This window comes from Sinocyclocheilus grahami, unplaced genomic scaffold, assembly GCF_001515645.1.
Source record: "Sinocyclocheilus grahami isolate Dianchi unplaced genomic scaffold, SAMN03320097.WGS_v1.1 scaffold3200.1, whole genome shotgun sequence".
Classification (NCBI taxonomy): domain Eukaryota; kingdom Metazoa; phylum Chordata; class Actinopteri; order Cypriniformes; family Cyprinidae; genus Sinocyclocheilus; species Sinocyclocheilus grahami.
The window spans coordinates 1,992-9,095 of NW_015508358.1; the positions used below are offsets into that span (position 1 = coordinate 1,992).

General features: G+C 41.1%; 1 pseudogene; it reads right to left on the reverse strand.

The window, feature by feature from the left end:
- Positions 1-5,099: 5,099 nt before the first annotated feature.
- LOC107576092 (nectin-3-like protein) lies at positions 5,100-6,715 on the reverse strand (annotated as a pseudogene).
- Positions 6,716-7,104: the final 389 nt, after the last annotated feature.

The following is a 7,104-nucleotide window of genomic DNA, read 5'->3' on the forward strand; positions in this document are numbered from 1 at the left end:
TCAGGCCAGGAGCTGCTAGGACCACAGTGCAGTTTTATCCTGCTTATAGTCACTGTTAATCCACTCGTCCACTACTGGCTAAACGGCAGCCCTGCTGCACAGACTACAACTTCTCCTCTGATCAGATGACAGCGTGACGTATCCTGATCTTCAAGCAGTAGGAGCTGGATGAAGTATTCTGAATGCCATCAGTACACAGTCTCACTAGTGAAGCAGCCTGAGATCATAATCACCCCATCTTTGTTCATTTATCCAGAGGAGAGCTGAGCCGACTGCTCCTGGTTTCTCCCAAGCTGTTTTTCCTTCGTTTCAGTCACCTGCTGGAGTTTGGGTTCCACTGTCACCTCTGGCTTGCTTAGCTGGGGGTTAAAAGACACTGAATATTCAAGAATAATAGTGATCTGATTGTACTGACACTATTGCATAATGACAAGACTTGAACTGAACGGAGTTGTATTATGATATCCCTGTTTTCTCCAGAGCTGCTTTATCGCCAAGACTTTGTTTCATAATGCATTAATTTTGCAACATTTTCACTGATTTTGAATTTTATTAAATCATCATCAAGCTGACTCAAAGTGAATAATGAAACTTTTGTGTGCTATAAAATTCCTTATGGCTGAATTGAACTAATTCATTCGTAAATATGAACTTTTAATAATAACAAAGTTATTGAACTGAACTTTCTTTTTAGAGATTTTTGTACAATTTGTGGTTGCATTTTATTTTTCTTCATGTAATTACCTACTTTTTATAGTGTTTCATTATTACTGGTCAAGGACATTTTTGAATGATTTTATGGTTTATTAATATTAATAAAAGGAGACATATTACACTTTTATAGAGCAGTCTAGTCTATATGATGTTTGTTGGCTCTATTTGAGGTATTTCCATAGCTAGTTTTGGCCAGATTACCCATTTTAAATAAGGTATAGACCCACTAAATGAACGGGTCCAGATCGGATCCGGGCCGGATGAGTTACTTAATAAGCAGGTCCTGATCGGATCCGTTTCTTTATCAACGGGTCCAGATCGGAATCTGGGCCGGATGAACTGCTTTATTAGCGGATACGGGTAGGGTCTGGACCGGATCCGCTCCGGAGTCATTTTGCTATCTGGGGTGCCCATGTTAACAGATTAGAGCATTCACACTGCAAACAGATGCGGTCCAGCAATGCGTTCCAGGCACAGAGAGTATGCAGCAGTGCAGCAATAGCTTCCAAACAGGTCTGTTTCACACCGCACACACAGGCAGAGCGTATTTTTTTCTGCTGATTGGTTTCTTTTCACATCAGCAGCCAATGAGCTCGCTGCTTACCATTCAAATACTTGGCTAGTGCTTGCAGTAGCAGTTGCAGTGCACTTGAGAAACCCTCCACCTTCCCCAGCTTTACCTGTGTAGATCAGCTATGGGGTTATTTTATGTATGTTATATATGGGGGTTATTTCATATATTATATGTGCAGCAGCAGTATTTCTTACATGCTCACAGCAGCATGTATGTGGATGTATTGGGAGTAGCAAGTCTTGGTACTTGATCTGCCGCAGCAGCAGTGTAGCAGATCTATTCCGCCAAGACCAAACACATTAACTTTGATGTGTACATTATCATGCTAAACTCTCAGAAATATTATTATAGAAACTATGCTTACATTGTATGTGTTTTGAGGGGAAAAGTGTAACATAGCAGCTGAGTGTGCTGCCCATTATAAATTAAAGCATATGGGTGGTCAAAGGAGTACACATGTAATAACCTAGAACACTGTCTAACACTTGATGGCTGCTCTGTTAATTCTTCGTCATCAGTTAGGAATCTAGGTGTGCTTTTTGATAGTAATCTTTCCTTTGAAGCACGTTTCTAGCATTTGAAAAATCTGCATATTTCCATCTCAAAAATATATCTAAATTACGACATATGCTCTCTCTTACAGCTGTGGATGCGTTTATGACTTGTTATTACGATGAATCTGGTACGTACTGCGTTTTGATTATGCATGTTTTGCATATACATTCTTTACATTCTTTATAAGCTTTCCATTGAAAAACAGCGATCTATAGTCGATTCCTGAGGCTTAGATCTTTAGAATGATATATAGTTTGTCAAGATTAATTATGTCCCTTTTCATTTAATCTATTCGTAAACATTGCCAAGGTTAAAAAAACACATTATTTTCTACGTACTGTACATTATTGTTGCTCCTCTATGCCTTGCCTTTCTGAAACGCGTCGATTTTTACAAAGCTCATCGGTCTGAAAAGCGAGGTGTGCTCTGATTGGCCAGCTATCCAGTGCATTGTGATTGGCCGAATACCTCAAGCGTGTGACGGAAATGTTACGCCCCTCACCATACTGTGATGCCGTCTCCCGGCACGACGAGACAAAACCAATCAAACCCGTTAAAACCCGCATTTGTTGCATCCAGTGGGAACATAATTACTGATTATAATGACTTATACTGTCTTTTTATGCGTTGCGTACTGCGCCGCGTAAACATAAAACCATGTCTGCATTTGTGATCGGAGAAATGACAAACAACAAGCCCTACTCTACACTGCTTAAAACTCGCGTTTGAATCGTCAGTGGCAAATTCTTTAAATATAAAAAACGTACTTACAGGCTGTGAGTCAGAAGCGCCAGACTGTCCTTGCAAAGTTGGAACTGCCCCACTTTATAGAAACAGCCTTTGTGCACAGACACATTTTTGTAGGCTACTCTGCAGGTTCAGGAAACAGTCCTTCATAAAACGTGCTGCACACATCTGAATATTTGGGTTGAACTGTTCTGGAACAGTGTTGTAAATACAACTAAACCACTGATTTCGACGGGCTTGAGTGAGTGGTGGCCAACGGCGTAGAGTGAGGAACGGCCGGCGGATTCGACGAAGGAGTGGCCGGCGGGCTTGCGGCAACCACATGTGACGACCCCGGGCTGGACTCCGCTTCATCCACGGTGAAAGTCGATCCGGCGATCCACACTACAAAGTTGATGTATTTCCTCAGCGACCAGCGCGGATCAGCTTTAGGCATGACGAAGTGGATATCGTCCTCTTTTGGAAGGCCAAACAAAGTAATTTCACTTTCACAATTAAACACACAGCGTCTCCACGACATGGCTGCAGCAACAATACTACAGCAAGAATAAAAGTTCTGTCAGGACCACTATCGTCAAAATGATAGATACTTAGCATAAAGTTTGGTTTGGCGATATGGTTCTGTTCTGGGCAAAAAACCTCCCTGCCCATCCATGCAGCCTGTCTTGAATGAGCAGGGAGAGCAGCAATAATAACCCCCCCAACACAACGATAGGCCAGAACCGCCCAAACCACAACCAATGGCATTCTGAAAGAAGCATATCCTTCTGGAATAACAGAGACTGGGGCAGCAGCAACTTACAGGAGAAGGCAGCGAAGGGGTGCTCTTCTTTATAAGCAGCTAAGAAGAGCAGCAAGCCCCTTTAATGCAATACCTGAAAAAGATGCAGAAAACCCACTAGAATTGGCAGCCTAGTTTGCAGCAACCATAGCGTACTGCAGCCATAGAAGCGAGCAATGAACGGATCAGAGATCACATTCTACCTTGCCTAAAAGCTTCAGCATCCATTTAAAAATACTAACAACAGCATATAATAACTCAAATCAACTCATCAGTTTACAGGTTGGCCGTCTCCCATTGACATTTGTACTCGTGTGTTACGTGTCCTCAATCTGACAACCCGCGTGAGCATAAATAAAAATCCTTACCAATACACTAGATAGCTTTGCAACAAGCATGTTGCTTGCTTAATCACAGCATGGTTGCAGTGGTCAGGAACTTAAGGAAATAACATTCCCGATACTAGATGAGCCATAAGCAGCAAGCATATCTCAAGAACAATCGGATGGCCTAAACAACAACTTAAACATTAGCTTATACCTAGCAGTTGTAATTACATCAGCAGATTCGGCACATTCGCGATAGAAAAGCCGTAACATGTTATTACAGCTGATGTTTCCAACATCTAAAAGCAATATAATCATTATCGAGCATTGCATTGCCAATGCAGATGTGAGCGTGACTGAAAGTGTAACTCGGATTGCGCTTTAAAAACACGAAAGTACAATAGATTCACATTCTTAGACTACATTAGTGTCACTATTGTCTTTGACAGTCTGTCCTTCAGTGAAGAAGCAGTCTTTTCATAGAGAGCATCTATTCTTGCCGTGACTGTTTTGCAGTGATGGAATGTCGTACTCGGGCTCAACGTAATGCATGAAATCTTGAAATCCTTCTCCGTCGACGAAACTAATGGGCAGCAAATCTTTCACCACCATTTCAGCGATTAGCTGTGTCATCTTCTCGGTTCTGCCTGCGTTGCATTTTGGTCTTACGGCAAATGATGCAATGCTCGTCTGAGTTGCCGCTCTGTTATCGCCAGACATTTTATGTACAAATGTTAGATGATAGCGCATTGTACTTGTTGTAGATTTGTTTGACAGCTTGGCGCTGCACAGCTTGCACTGAACTGTATTTTCATCGGTCTTCTCAAAGTGAAGCCAGACATCACTACGTGACTTTGAGGCCATGATTCTCTCTCTTCTTTTGATGCATCCTGTGGCAAGCTAACCAATCAGAGCTCAGGCCGCCGCCCAAAGTGCTGCTATAACCAATCAGGGAAAAAAAACACTGCAACTGCAGCAACACTGCAACAATAACAATAATAATAATAATAAACTTTCTTCTATGATCACCAAATGTAAATGCTTAACTTTATGTAATCTTGAGCAATTTTTGCTTCTCAAAAAGTATTTATTATAACATAATATTAATATATCATGATACATTTGTTTATTTTTCCTAAAAAAAATGACCAAAATACTGATTAAAAAAAGAAAACAAAATATTCCCTGCAATCAAAGACTCAATATTTTCAAACTCAGCTTATGTGACTGGAATGGTTATGCACACAGTGTGGCTTAATTTTCACAGGCTTGTTTTCTTTGTGTAAATCCACCCTATGATCACAAACCATGTAAACCTCATAAAACAAGCATGAAGAATAATAAATACAAATTTTTTTTTTTTGATCTCACTTTGCTGAGTTAAATAACACTTTCTTGCTGATTTTAAAGTATTGTTGTCGAGTTAAAATTCCCCTGCCTTTTCAAACAAACAGTTCCCTGCGTGAAATCACAGATCCATCCATGTGAAACACGTAGTCGCTGTCTGTGCCATTGTAGCACTTTTCCTGCAGGTAAGGGAAATTATTGCATTGTGTAGCAGTGGCCCACTGGGGTTCATGTTAGGAGGGTTGTGGTGGTCGGAGTAATGCGTTCCTTCTCTCTGAAGGCTGAGTTTGTCTCCACAGCCCTCCATGTCTTTGTGGTCATTGGGATAATTGGGATTGATAATGTCTCCTTTGGGTTTGAGCTTCAAGGCTTCCGAGTCATCTCCATAAACGTCCTGAAGTTCATGGGGTTGAAGGACGTGCAGTTGCGACTCTTTTTGCATGTCGGATGGGCAGGTGTACTGTTTGGTGTAGTAGACTCCTCTGAATGTGTGACATTGACGCAGGTAGAAAGCCCTCGCCAGCGCCATCAGCAACACCAGCATCAGGAACCCATCGACAGCAGCGCCTACGATAGTGCCCAGGCTGCTGTCCAGCGGAGAGGCCTGGGTTGGTTCTGTGGAGTGGGCACATTGGTTTATGGGAGCTGTGATGGTTAAGCTTGTGTCAGGCAGGATGGTCTTGGTGGTGATCGTGGTGGTGTGGGCTGCAGAGGTCAGTGGCAACTCTGAGAGGGCAAGATATAGACAAATATTAAATATAGGCAGATATATAATTAAAGACAAATTGTGAAGAACATGCACTGATATTAATATTCTGGCTGGTACTGATTATCTGATATTAAAATTTAAACTATTAAAGCAAAATAAATGTAATCAAAAACATTAAATTAAGCAGAGTTATTATATGGGATTAATATTAAATGATGACCAATATTGTGTATTATTTTGTCATAAAATAACCTGGGAAAAAAAGAAAGTCAGCAGATGCTATGAGGTCCAAGGGAAAATAATATTATTATTATTATCAGGCAGGTGGTTATTTAAAGGTTATTTCTCAAGATAAAAGGACAGATCTGGCAATGACTAATAGGAAAAACAAAATCTTGCTGATGTAACAGCAGGTTCAGGCAACACAGGGCACAATTATTTGAATTTGGAGGCCTGTGGAGACACTGTAAGAATGAACAAGTCTTCAAGACTGGTACATCAATCTTTTGACATTAAAAATATTGCTCTTTTAGCTGGTATAAAATAACTATTTGGAGTATCCATTTCCTGTATGGGACGTCAACTAGGGACAACTGTTCACAAAGATATACTCACCCATAATGTCCACAGTTGTGGATGCTTGCATGATTCCAAGTTGGAAGGTGACCACTTTACAAGTACAGGTCCCAGTGTCTGCAAATCCCACACTCTGCAGGACCATGGATACATCATGCACTGAGGGCTTGATGAAGTGCACCCGTTTGCTGTACTCATCAGCTATGGAGGTCCCATATTGGGGGTTGAAGACGGCCAAAGTGATGGTGCCGGAGGGCAGCTGGCGTTCCTGGGACGTCTGGGTCAGACTGAGGTTTGTGCTGACCTCCACCCTGCAGGTCAAAGTAATGCTTTTCCCCAGCACTTCAGTCACCTACTCAGGAACTACAACCTTGTTGGCCCACACACCTGGACAGATACATGTCATCAGAAATAAGATCAGATACAAGAAATAGATTAACAGTGGCCAAGTTTCCATTAAACACAAGAAATGCAATAGAAGAACCATTTTGGTTCCCCAAGGAACCTTTCAGTGAACAGTTCAACCATTTTTTTCTTAGTGTGAAGGACATTTTAATAATCTAAAGAACCTTTTTCCACTATAAAGAACCTTTTGTAGAACGGAAAGTTTTCATGAATGTTAAAGGTTCTTCATGGAATCGTCAATGCCAATAAAGGACCTTTATTGTCAAGAGTGAATTGTTTTATATTTAAATTTGTTTGGGGTCTAGAACATCAAATTGTTTAAGATTACCCGAGGGAAATGCTACTTATCTATAAATTGTTGCCAGTGTCG